We start from the raw sequence: 15,551 nt of genomic DNA on the forward strand, positions 1-15,551 counted from the left end.
ATCTACTCCCCTTTACCATACCATCTACCATACCATCTACTCCCCTTTACCATACCATCTACCCCCCTTTACCATACCATCGACCCTCCTTTACCATACCATCTACCCCTCTTTACCATACCATCTACTCCCCTTTACCATACCATCTACCATACCATCTACTCCCCTTTACCATACCATCTACTCCCCTTTACCATACCATCTACCCTCCTTTACCATACCATCTACTCCCCTTTACCATACCATCTACCCCCCTTTACCATACCATCTACTCCCCTTTACCATACCATCTACCCTCCTTTACCATACCATCTACTCCCCTTTACCATACCATCTACCCTCCTTTACCATACCATCTACTCCCCTTTACCATACCATCTACTCCCCTTTACCATACCATCTACTCCTCCTTTACCATACCATCTACTCCCCTTTACCATACCATCTACTCCCCTTTACCATACCATCTACCCTCCTTTACCATACCATCTACTCCCCTTTACCATACCATCTACTCCCCTTTACCATACCATCTACCATACCATCTACTCCCCTTTACCATACCATCTACCCCCCTTTACCATACCATCGACCCTCCTTTACAATACCATCTACCCCTCTTTACCATACCATCTACCCTCCTTTACCATACCATCTACTCCCCTTTACCATACCATCTACCATACCATCTACTCCCCTTTACCATACCATCTACTCCCCTTTACCATACTATCTACCCCCCTTTACCATACCATCTACCCCCCTTTACCATACCATCTACTCCCCTTTACCATACCATCTACTCCCATTTACCATACCATCTACCCCTCTTTACCATACCATCTACCCTCCTTTACCGTACCATCTACTCCCCTTTACCATACCATCTACCCCCCTTTACCATACCATCTACCCTCCTTTACCATACCATCTACCCTCCTTTACCATACCATCTACCCCCCTTTACCATACCATCTACCCTCCTTTACCATACCATCTACCCTCCTTTACCATACCATCTACTCCCCTTTACCATACCATCTACCCTCCTTTACCATACCATCTACTCCCCTTTACCATACCATCTACCCTCCTTTACCGTACCATCTACTCCTCCTTTACCATACCATCTACCCTCCTTTACCATACCATCTACTCCCCTTTACCATACCATCTACCCTCCTTTACCATACCATCTACTCCCCTTTACCATACCATATACCCTCCTTTACCATACCATCTAGTCCCCTTTACCATACCATCTACTCCCCTTTACCATACCATCTACCCTCCTTTACCATACCATCTACTCCCCTTTACCATACCATCTACCCTCCTTTACCATACCATCTACTCCCCTTTACCATACCATCTACTCCCCTTTACCATACCATCTACTACCCTTTACCATACAATCTACTCCCCTTTACCATACCATCTACTCCCCTTTACCATACCATCTACTCCCCTTTACCATGCCATCTACTCCCCTTTACCATACCATCTACTCCCCTTTACCATACCATCTACCCCCCTTTACCATACCATCTACCATCCTTTACCATACCATCTACCCCCCTTTACCATACCATCTACCCCCCTTTACCATACCATCTACTCCCCTTTACCATACCATCTACCCCCCTTTACCATACCATCTACTCCCCTTTACCATACCATCTACTCCCCTTTACCATACCATCTACTCCCCTTTACCATACCATCTACCCCCCTTTACCATACCATCTACTCCCCTTTACCATACCATCTACTCCCCTTTACCATACCATCTACCCCCCTTTACCATACCATCTACTCCCCTTTACCATACCATCTACCATACCATCTACTCCCCTTTACCATACCATCTACCCCCCTTTACCATACCATCTACCCCCCTTTACCATACCATCTACCCTCCTTTACCATACCATCTACCCTCCTTTACCATACCATCTACTCCCCTTTACCATACCATCTACCCTCCTTTACCATACCATCTACTCCCCTTTACCATACCATCTACCCTCCTTTACCATACCATCTACTCCCCTTTACCATACCATCTACCCTCCTTTACCATACCATCTACTCCTCCTTTACCATACCATCTACCCTCCTTTACCATACCATCTACTCCCCTTTACCATACCATCTACCCTCCTTTACCATACCATCTACTCCCCTTTACCATACCATCTACTCCCCTTTACCATACCATCTACTCCCCTTTACCATACCATCTACTCCCCTTTACCATACCATCTACTCCCCTTTACCATAGCATCTACTCCCCTTTACCATACCATCTACTCCCCTTTACCATACCATCTACTCCCCTTTACCATACCATCTACTCCCCTTTACCATACCATCTACCCCCCTTTACCATACCATCTACCCCCCTTTACCATACCATCTACCCCCCTTTACCATACCATCTACCCTCCATTACCATACCATCTACCCCCCTTTACCATACCATCTACCCTCCATTACCATACCATCTACTCCCCTTTACCATACCATCTACCATACCATCTACTCCCCTTTACCATACCATCTACCCTCCATTACCATACCATCTACCCCCCTTTACCATACCATCTACCCCCCTTTACCATACCATCTACCCTCCATTACCATACCATCTACTCCCCTTTACCATACCATCTAGTCCCCTTTACCATACCATCTACCCCCCTTTACCATACCATCTACCATCCTTTACCATACCATCTACCCCCCTTTACCATACCATCTACCCTCCTTTACCATACCATCTACTCCCCTTTACCATACCATCTACCCCCCTTTACCATACCATCTACTCCCCTTTACCATACCATCTACCATACCATCTACTCCCCTTTACCATACCATCTACCCCCCTTTACCATACCATCTACCCTCCTTTACCATACCATCTACCCTCCTTTACCATACCATCTACCCCCCTTTACCATACCATCTACCCTCCTTTACCATACCATCTACCCTCCTTTACCATACCATCTACTCCCCTTTACCATACCATCTACCCTCCTTTACCATACCATCTACTCCCCTTTACCATACCATCTACCCTCCTTTACCATACCATCTACTCCCCTTTACCATACCATCTACCCTCCTTTACCATACCATCTACTTTTCCTTTACCATACCATCTACCCTCCTTTACCATACCATCTACTCCCCTTTACCATACCATCTACCCTCCTTTACCATACCATCTACTCCCCTTTACCATACCATATACCGTCCTTTACCATACCATCTAGTCCCCTTTACCATACCATCTACCCTCCTTTACCATACCATCTACTCCCCTTTACCATACCATCTACCCTCCTTTACCATACCATCTACTCCCCTTTACCATACCATCTACTCCCATTTACCATACCATCTACTCCCCTTTACCATACCATCTACTCCCCTTTACCATACCATCTACTCCCCTTTACCATACCATCTACTCCCCTTTACCATACCATCTACTCCCCTTTACCATACCATCTACTCCCCTTTACCATACCATCTACTCCCCTTTACCATACCATCTACCCCTCTTTACCATACCATGTACCCTCCTTTACCATACCATCTACCCCCCTTTACCATACCATCTACCATACCATCTACTCCCCTTTACCATACAATCAACTCCCCTTTACCATACCATCTACTCCCCTTTACCATACCATCTACCCCTCTTTACCATACCATCTACCCTCCTTTACCATACCATCTACTCCCCTTTAACATACCATCTACTCCCCTTTACCATACCATCTACTCCCCTTTACCATACCATCTACTCCCCTTTACCATACCATCTACTCCCCTTTACCATACCATCTACTCCCCTTTACCATACCATCTACTCCTCCTTCCCCCTTTACCATCTACCCTCCTTTACCATACCATCTACCCTCCTTTACCATACCATCTACTCCCCTTTACCATACCATCTACTCCCCTTTACCATACCATCTACTCCTCCTTTACCATCTACCTTCCTTTACCATACCATCTACTCCCCTTTACCATACCATCTACTCCCCTTTACCATACCATCTACCCTCCTTTACCATACCATCTACTCCCCTTTAACATACCATCTACTCCCCTTTACCATACCATCTACTCCCCTTTACCATACCATCTACTCCCCTTTACCATACCATCTACTCCCCTTTACCATACCATCTACTCCCCTTTACCATACCATCTACTCCTCCTTCCTCCTTTACCATCTACCCTCCTTTACCATACCATCTACCCTCCTTTACCATACCATCTACTCCCCTTTACCATACCATCTACTCCCCTTTACCATACCATCTACTCCTCCTTTACCATCTACCTTCCTTTACCATACCATCTACTCCCCTTTACCATACCATCTACCATACCATCTACTCCCCTTTACCATACCATCTACTCCCCTTTACCATACCATCTACTCCCCTTTACCATACCATCTACTCCCCTTTACCATACCATCTACTCCCCTTTACCATACCATCTACTCCCCTTTACCATACCATCTACCATACCATCTACTCCTCCTTTACCATACCATCTACTCCCCTTTACCATACCATCTACTCCCCTTTACCATACCATCTACTCCCCTTTACCATACCATCTACTCCCCTTTACCATACCATCTACTCCCCTTTACCATACCATCTACTCCCCTTTACCATACCATCTACCCCTCTTTACCATACCATGTACCCTCCTTTACCATACCATCTACCCCCCTTTACCATACCATCTACCATACCATCTACTCCCCTTTACCATACAATCAACTCCCCTTTACCATACCATCTACTCCCCTTTACCATACCATCTACCCCTCTTTACCATACCATCTACCCTCCTTTACCATACCATCTACTCCCCTTTAACATACCATCTACTCCCCTTTACCATACCATCTACTCCCCTTTACCATACCATCTACTCCCCTTTACCATACCATCTACTCCCCTTTACCATACCATCTACTCCTCCTTCCTCCTTTACCATCTACCCTCCTTTACCATACCATCTACCCTCCTTTACCATACCATCTACTCCCCTTTACCATACCATCTACTCCCCTTTACCATACCATCTACTCCTCCTTTACCATCTACCTTCCTTTACCATACCATCTACTCCCCTTTACCATACCATCTACCATACCATCTACTCCCCTTTACCATACCATCTACTCCCCTTTACCATACCATCTACTCCCCTTTACCATACCATCTACTCCCCTTTACCATACCATCTACCATACCATCTACTCCTCCTTTACCATACCATCTACCCTCCTTTACCATACCATCTACTCCCCTTTACCATACCATCTACTCCCCTTTACCATACCATCTACTCCTCCTTTACCATACCATCTACTCCCCTTTACCATACCATCTACTCCCCTTTACCATACCATCTACCCTCCTTTACCATACCATCTACTCCCCTTTACCATACCATCTACTCCCCTTTACCATACCATCTACCATACCATCTACTCCCCTTTACCATACCATCGACCCTCCTTTACCATACCATCTACCCCTCTTTACCATACCATCTACTCCCCTTTACCATACCATCTACTCCCCTTTACCATACCATCTACCATACCATCTACTCCCCTTTACCATACCATCTACCCTCCTTTACCATACCATCTACTCCCCTTTACCATACCATCTACTCCCCTTTACCATACCATCTACTCCCCTTTACCATACCATCTACCCTCCTTTACCATACCATCTACTCCCCTTTACCATACCATCTACCCCCCTTTACCATACCATCTACTCCCCTTTACCATACCATCTACCCTCCTTTACCATACCATCTACTCCCCTTTACCATACCATCTACCCTCCTTTACCATACCATCTACTCCCCTTTACCATACCATCTACTCCCCTTTACCATACCATCTACTCCTCCTTTACCATACCATCTACTCCCCTTTACCATACCATCTACTCCCCTTTACCATACCATCTACCCTCCTTTACCATACCATCTACTCCCCTTTACCATACCATCTACTCCCCTTTACCATACCATCTACCATACCATCTACTCCCCTTTACCATACCATCTACCCCCCTTTACCATACCATCGACCCTCCTTTACCATACCATCTACCCCTCTTTACCATACCATCTACCCTCCTTTACCATACCATCTACTCCCCTTTACCATACCATCTACCATACCATCTACTCCCCTTTACCATACCATCTACTCCCCTTTACCATACCATCTACCCCCCTTTACCATACCATCTACTCCCCTTTACCATACCATCTACTCCCCTTTACCATACCATCTACCCCTCTTTACCATACCATCTACCCTCCTTTACCATACCATCTACTCCCCTTTACCATACCATCTACCCCCCTTTACCATACCATCTACCCTCCTTTACCATACCATCTACCCCTCTTTACCATACCATGTACCCTCCTTTACCATACCATCTACCCCCCTTTACCATACCATCTACCATACCATCTACTCCCCTTTACCATACAATCAACTCCCCTTTACCATACCATCTACTCCCCTTTACCATACCATCTACCCCTCTTTACCATACCATCTACCCTCCTTTACCATACCATCTACTCCCCTTTAACATACCATCTACTCCCCTTTACCATACCATCTACTCCCCTTTACCATACCATCTACTCCCCTTTACCATACCATCTACTCCCCTTTACCATACCATCTACTCCTCCTTCCTCCTTTACCATCTACCCTCCTTTACCATACCATCTACCCTCCATTACCATACCATCTACTCCCCTTTACCATACCATCTACTCCCCTTTACCATACCATCTACTCCTCCTTTACCATCTACCTTCCTTTACCATACCATCTACTCCCCTTTACCATACCATCTACCATACCATCTACTCCCCTTTACCATACCATCTACTCCCCTTTACCATACCATCTACTCCCCTTTACCATACCATCTACTCCCCTTTACCATACCATCTACTCCCCTTTACCATACCATCTACCATACCATCTACTCCTCCTTTACCATACCATCTACCCTCCTTTACCATACCATCTACTCCCCTTTACCATACCATCTACTCCCCTTTACCATACCATCTACTCCTCCTTTACCATACCATCTACTCCCCTTTACCATACCATCTACTCCCCTTTACCATACCATCTACCCTCCTTTACCATACCATCTACTCCCCTTTACCATACCATCTACTCCCCTTTACCATACCATCTACCATACCATCTACTCCCCTTTACCATACCATATACCCCCCTTTACCATACCATCGACCCTCCTTTACCATACCATCTACCCCTCTTTACCATACCATCTACTCCCCTTTACCATACCATCTACTCCCCTTTACCATACCATCTACCATACCATCTACTCCCCTTTACCATACCATCTACTCCCCTTTACCATACCATCTACCCTCCTTTACCATACCATCTACTCCCCTTTACCATACCATCTACTCCCCTTTACCATACCATCTACTCCCCTTTACCATACCATCTACCCTCCTTTACCATACCATCTACTCCCCTTTACCATACCATCTACTCCCCTTTACCATACCATCTACCCTCCTTTACCATACCATCTACTCCCCTTTACCATACCATCTACCCTCCTTTACCATACCATCTACTCCCCTTTACCATACCATCTACTCCCCTTTACCATACCATCTACTCCTCCTTTACCATACCATCTACTCCCCTTTACCATACCATCTACTCCCCTTTACCATACCATCTACCCTCCTTTACCATAGCATCTACTCCCCTTTACCATACCATCTACTCCCCTTTACCATACCATCTACCATACCATCTACTCCCCTTTACCATACCATCTACCCCCCTTTACCATACCATCGACCCTCCTTTACCATACCATCTACCCCTCTTTACCATACCATCTACCCTCCTTTACCATACCATCTACTCCCCTTTACCATACCATCTACCATACCATCTACTCCCCTTTACCATACCATCTACTCCCCTTTACCATACCATCTACCCCCCTTTACCATACCATCTACTCCCCTTTACCATACCATCTACTCCCCTTTACCATACCATCTACCCCTCTTTACCATACCATCTACCCTCCTTTACCATACCATCTACTCCCCTTTACCATACCATCTACCCCCCTTTACCATACCATCTACCCTCCTTTACCATACCATCTACCCCTCTTTACCATACCATGTACCCTCCTTTACCATACCATCTACCCCCCTTTACCATACCATCTACCATACCATCTACTCCCCTTTACCATACAATCAACTCCCCTTTACCATACCATCTACTCCCCTTTACCATACCATCTACCCCTCTTTACCATACCATCTACCCTCCTTTACCATACCATCTACTCCCCTTTAACATACCATCTACTCCCCTTTACCATACCATCTACTCCCCTTTACCATACCATCTACTCCCCTTTACCATACCATCTACTCCTCCTTCCTCCTTTACCATCTACCCTCCTTTACCATACCATCTACCCTCCATTACCATACCATCTACTCCCCTTTACCATACCATCTACTCCCCTTTACCATACCATCTACTCCTCCTTTACCATCTACCTTCCTTTACCATACCATCTACTCCCCTTTACCATACCATCTACCATACCATCTACTCCCCTTTACCATACCATCTACTCCCCTTTACCATACCATCTACTCCCCTTTACCATACCATCTACTCCCCTTTACCATACCATCTACTCCCCTTTACCATACCATCTACCATACCATCTACTCCTCCTTTACCATACCATCTACCCTCCTTTACCATACCATCTACTCCCCTTTACCATACCATCTACTCCCCTTTACCATACCATCTACTCCTCCTTTACCATACCATCTACTCCCCTTTACCATACCATCTACTCCCCTTTACCATACCATCTACCCTCCTTTACCATACCATCTACTCCCCTTTACCATACCATCTACTCCCCTTTACCATACCATCTACCATACCATCTACTCCCCTTTACCATACCATCTACCCCCCTTTACCATACCATCGACCCTCCTTTACCATACCATCTACCCCTCTTTACCATACCATCTACTCCCCTTTACCATACCATCTACTCCCCTTTACCATACCATCTACCATACCATCTACTCCCCTTTACCATACCATCTACTCCCCTTTACCATACCATCTACCCTCCTTTACCATACCATCTACTCCCCTTTACCATACCATCTACTCCCCTTTACCATACCATCTACTCCCCTTTACCATACCATCTACCCTCCTTTACCATACCATCTACTCCCCTTTACCATACCATCTACCCCCCTTTACCATACCATCTACTCCCCTTTACCATACCATCTACCCTCCTTTACCATACCATCTACTCCCCTTTACCATACCATCTACCCTCCTTTACCATACCATCTACTCCCCTTTACCATACCATCTACTCCCCTTTACCATACCATCTACTCCTCCTTTACCATACCATCTACTCCCCTTTACCATACCATCTACTCCCCTTTACCATACCATCTACCATCCTTTACCATACCATCTACTCCCCTTTACCATACCATCTACTCCCCTTTACCATACCATCTACCATACCATCTACTCCCCTTTACCATACCATCTACCCCCCTTTACCATACCATCGACCCTCCTTTACCATACCATCTACCCCTCTTTACCATACCATCTACCCTCCTTTACCATACCATCTACTCCCCTTTACCATACCATCTACTCCCCTTTACCATACCATCTACTCCCCTTTACCATACCATCTACCCCCCTTTACCATACCATCTACTCCCCTTTACCATACCATCTACTCCCCTTTACCATACCATCTACCCCTCTTTACCATACCATCTACCCTCCTTTACCATACCATCTACTCCCCTTTACCATACCATCTACCCCCCTTTACCATACCATCTACCCTCCTTTACCATACCATCTACCCCCCTTTACCATACCATCTACCCTCCTTTACCATACCATCTACTCCCCTTTACCATACCATCTACCCTCCTTTACCATACCATCTACTCCCCTTTACCATACCATCTACCCTCCTTTACCATACCATCTACTCCCCTTTACCATACCATCTACCCTCCTTTACCATACCATCTACTCCTCCTTTACCATACCATCTACCCTCCTTTACCATACCATCTACTCCCCTTTACCATACCATCTACCCTCCTTTACCATACCATCTACTCCCCTTTACCATACCATATACCCTCCTTTACCATACCATCTAGTCCCCTTTACCATACCATCTACTCCCCTTTACCATACCATCTACCCTCCTTTACCATACCATCTACTCCCCTTTACCATACCATCTACTCCCCTTTACCATACCATCTACTCCCCTTTACCATACCATCTACTCCCCTTTACCATACCATCTACTCCCCTTTACCATACCATCTACTCCCCTTTACCATACCATCTACTCCCCTTTACCATACCATCTACTCCCCTTTACCATACCATCTACTCCCCTTTACCATACCATCTACCCCTCTTTACCATACCATGTACCCTCCTTTACCATACCATCTACCCCCCTTTACCATACCATCTACCATACCATCTACTCCCCTTTACCATACAATCAACTCCCCTTTACCATACCATCTACTCCCCTTTACCATACCATCTACCCCTCTTTACCATACCATCTACCCTCCTTTACCATACCATCTACTCCCCTTTAACATACCATCTACTCCCCTTTACCATACCATCTACTCCTCCTTCCTCCTTTACCATCTACCCTCCTTTACCATACCATCTACCCTCCTTTACCATACCATCTACTCCCCTTTACCATACCATCTACTCCCCTTTACCATACCATCAACTCCTCCTTTACCATCTACCTTCCTTTACCATACCATGTACTCCCCTTTACCATACCATCTGCCATACCATCTACTCCCCTTTACCATACCATCTACTCCCCTTTACCATACCATCTACTCCCCTTTACCATACCATCTACCATACCATCTACTCCTCCTTTACCATACCATCTACCCTCCTTTACCATACCATCTACCCTCCTTTACCATACCATCTACTCCCCTTTACCATACCATCTACCCTCCTTTACCATACCATCTACTCCCCTTTACCATACCATCTACTCCCCTTTACCATACCATCTACTCCTCCTTTACCATACCATCTACTCCCCTTTACCATACCATCTACTCCCCTTTACCATACCATCTACCCTCCTTTACCATACCATCTACTCCCCTTTACCATACCATCTACTCCCCTTTACCATACCATCTACCCCTCTTTACCATACCATCTACTCCCCTTTACCATACCATCTACTCCCCTTTACCATACCATCTACCATACCATCTACTCCCCTTTACCATACCATCTACTCCCCTTTACCATACCATCTACCCTCCTTTACCATACCATCTACTCCCCTTTACCATACCATCTACTCCCCTTTACCATACCATCTACTCACCTTTACCATACCATCTACCCTCCTTTACCATACCATCTACTCCCCTTTACCATACCATCTACCCCCCTTTACCATACCATCTACTCCCCTTTACCATACTATCTACCCCCCTTTACCATACCATCTACCCCCCTTTACCATACCATCTACTCCCCTTTACCATACCATCTACTCCCCTTTACCATACCATCTACTCCCCTTTACCATACCATCTACTCCCCTTTACCATACCATCTACCCTCCTTTACCATACCATCTACTCCCCTTTACCATACCATCTACCATACCATCTACTCCCCTTTACCATACCATCTACTCCCCTTTACCATACTATCTACCCCCCTTTACCATACCATCTACCCCCCTTTACCATACCATCTACTCCCCTTTACCATACCATCTACTCCCCTTTACCATACCATCTACCCCTCTTTACCATACCATCTACCCTCCTTTACCATACCATCTACTCCCCTTTACCATACCATCTACTCCCCTTTACCATACCATCTACTCCCCTTTACCATACCATCTACTCCCCTTTACCATACCATCTACTCCCCTTTACCATACCATCTACTCCCCTTTACCATACCATCTACTCCCCTTTACCATACCATCTACTCCCCTTTACCATACCATCTACCCTCCTTTACCATACCATCTACTCCCCTTTACCATACCATCTACCATACCATCTACTCCCCTTTACCATACCATCTACTCCCCTTTACCATACCATCTACTCCCCTTTACCATACTAATCTACCCCCCTTTACCATACCATCTACCATCTATTTCACTCACCATTACCATCCAGCCCCAGGTGTGTGAGCGTGTGTATGTGGGTGTTTGTGTGTGTAGGTCTCTCTAACAACAGCCTATGTTTCACTCTGATATACTGGAGAAGATATTACAACATGCTACTAACTAGAAATGTTATTTTCTGCAGGCGGAAATGGAAAAGGGTGGTACATTAGTGTTTGTGTATTTAGATGAGCACAGTTCTTGGAGGCACAACAATCATAAGAGCATTTATTCTAACAAACAGTCATACACCCACTGTGCAGTCAGTCAGTCAGTCAGTCAATCATTCAGAACAGCAAGCAGCACCTTCTTCTCCCTCCCTCCCTGCCTCCCTCCCTGCCTCCCTCCCTGCCTGCCTGCCTGCCTGCCTGCCTGCCTGCCTGCCTGCCTGCCTGCCTGCCTGCCTGCCTGCCTGCCTGCCTCCCTCCCTCCCTCCCTCCCTCCCTCCCTCCCCCCTGCCTCCCTGCCTGCCTCCCTCCCTCCCTCCCTGCCTCCCTCCCTCCCTCCCTCCCTGCCTCCCTCCCTGCCTCCCTCCCTTTCTCCTGTTAATCTCTCCAATGCCGATAAATTGCAGCTAAAGTACTGCGCTGAGTGCTGTTAAATTGCAGGATAAGTGATTAGGAGAGAGTGAAGGTGTGGGTGAGAGAGTGTGTGAGTACAGGAAGAGAGTAGGAGTGTTGATTTTAGAAGAGAACAGTAAACATTGACCCCAAACAGATCATCATAGCAGGTCAAATCAGGCCTCATTAGGCTGCCTGGTTAACCTTTGACCCTATTTGACCTCAGTGTGCCCCCAGGCTCTAAACATACCATTTATAATCTCCTAGATGGAGGATTAGGCTAACCCATGAGGCATTTCACCAGGAGCGTGTAGGCTATTAATTACATAGCACGGTATAAGCCTACGCACATGCACACACATGCTCATACACACACAAATACACACTGATGCATGCATACAACAATACACATGGAGAGAGAGAGAGAGAGAGAGAGAGAGAGAGAGAGAGAGAGTCTGACCACAGCCCCTGGCTAGGAATTAACTGTCAATCAATAATGGAGCTAATGGGTGCAGAGGACAGGAGATCATTTGATGGTGTCTGGGTCCAGTGAGTGGTTCAGCCCCCGTAGCGTTGGGTGACAACAGACTGATTTAAAGTGTTCCCCATTATTTATTGCATTGCCTATGGTGATGATGTGTGTCAGTGTGCTCTGTGTGTGTGTGAGAAACATGCCCTCTAACACAACAGTCTGGCTGTAGTATGCGTGAGGAGCTCATTGACCCCCCCTGTCCGTCCTCCCCCTCCCTCCACTGCCACTTCCTGGTGTGACAGCTGTGAATGCATAGCGTGCCTCCTCACACACCCGCACCACATGTGCATCACACGCAGGAGACACACACACACACACACACACACACACACACACACACAGGTTCACAGAAACAGTTGCAAAAGAGACTCACTGTATCAACAATGCAGTAGAAGCAAAGAGGAATTGACAATCATTCCCACATCGAAACACACACACACACACACACACACCAGCCAACTTTAAAAACGCAAATACAACCACTGGTGCTGGCTGGCCCAGAAACACACTTTACCAGCAGTAACACTTTGAACAGCAGCACCACAGCAATATGATCTTACAGTCAGACTTCATCAGCTTCCTGCTTCTATAACTCCTATAGGAATATGATCTGACAGTCAGACTTCATCAGCTTCCTGCTTCCATAACTCCTGAACATCTCTAAAACTAAGAGCATTGTAATTGGTACAAATCATTCCCTAGGTTCTAGACCTCGGCTGAATCGGGTAATAAGTGGTGTGGCTGTTGAACCAGTTGAGGATACTATATTACTTGGCGTTACCTTAGATTGTAAACTGTCATGGTCAAAACATATAGATTCGACGGTTGTAAAGATGGGGAGAGGTCTAGCCGTAATAAAGAGATGACACCACACTCCACAAAGCAAGTTCTTCAGGCTCTAGTTTTGTCTAATCTTGATTATTGCCCAGTCGTGTGGTTCAGTGCTGCAAGGAAAGACCTAGTTAAGCTGCAGCTGGCCCAGAACAGAGTGGCACCTCTTGCTCTACATTGTAATCAGAGGGCTGATATAAATACTATGTATGCCAGTCTCTCTTGTCTAAGAGTTGAGGAGAGACTGACTGCTTCACTTCGTCTTTTTATAAGAAACATTGATGTGTTGAATATCCCAATTGTTTGCATAGGCAAATTCAAGAAAGTGTACTGTATTATATAGAGCCATTATTGCATGGAACTTCCTTCCATCTCACATTGCTCAAATGAACAGCAAACCTGGTTTAAAAAAAACAGATGAAGCAACACCTCACGGCACAACACCTCTCCCCTATTTGACCTAGATAGTTTGTGTGTGTATGTATTGATAGTTTGTGTGTGTATGTATTGATAGTTTGTGTGTGTATGTATTGATAGTTTGTGTGTGTATGTATTGATAGTTTGTGTGTGTATGTATTGATAGTTTGTGTGTGTATGTATTGATAGTTTGTGTGTGTATGTATTGATAGTTTGTGTGTGTATGTATTGATAGTTTGTGTGTGTATGTATTGATAGTTTGTGTGTGTATGTATTGATAGTTTGTGTGTGTATGTATTGATAGTTTGTGTGTGTATATATTGATAGTTTGTGTGTGTATGTATTGATATGTAGTCTACGTGTGCCTTTTCAAAAAAGGTATGTAGTTCTGTCATTGAGCTGCTCTTGTCTATTGATGTTCTGTATTATGTTGTGTTTAATGTTTTGTCTGGACCCCAGGAAGAGCAGCTGCTGCTTTTACAACAGTTAATGGGGATCCTAATTAAATACCAATTATCAAATGTTAAAATGATCTCAGTCAGAGTTCATCAGCTTCCTGCTCCCATAACTCCTATAGTAATATGATCTAGTCACAGTTCATCAGCTTCCTGCTCCCATAACTCCTATAGTAATATGATCTAGTCACAGTTCATCAGCTTCCTGCTCCCATAACTCCTATAGTAATATGATCTAGTCACAGTTCATCAACTTCCTGCTCCCATAACTCCTATAGTAATATTATTTACAGTCACAGTTCATCAACTTCCTGCTCCTTAA

At 45.3% G+C, this 15,551-nt stretch overlaps 1 protein-coding gene across 1 annotated transcript in view; it reads right to left on the minus strand.

Annotated features, from left to right (window-relative positions):
• The window catches only part of lekr1 (leucine, glutamate and lysine rich 1), a 205,870-nt gene that overhangs the window by 143,937 nt on the left and 46,382 nt on the right, over positions 1-15,551 (minus strand). The window lies entirely within an intron of this gene.

This window comes from Oncorhynchus mykiss, chromosome 27 (assembly GCF_013265735.2).
Source record: "Oncorhynchus mykiss isolate Arlee chromosome 27, USDA_OmykA_1.1, whole genome shotgun sequence".
NCBI classification, from domain to species: domain Eukaryota; kingdom Metazoa; phylum Chordata; class Actinopteri; order Salmoniformes; family Salmonidae; genus Oncorhynchus; species Oncorhynchus mykiss.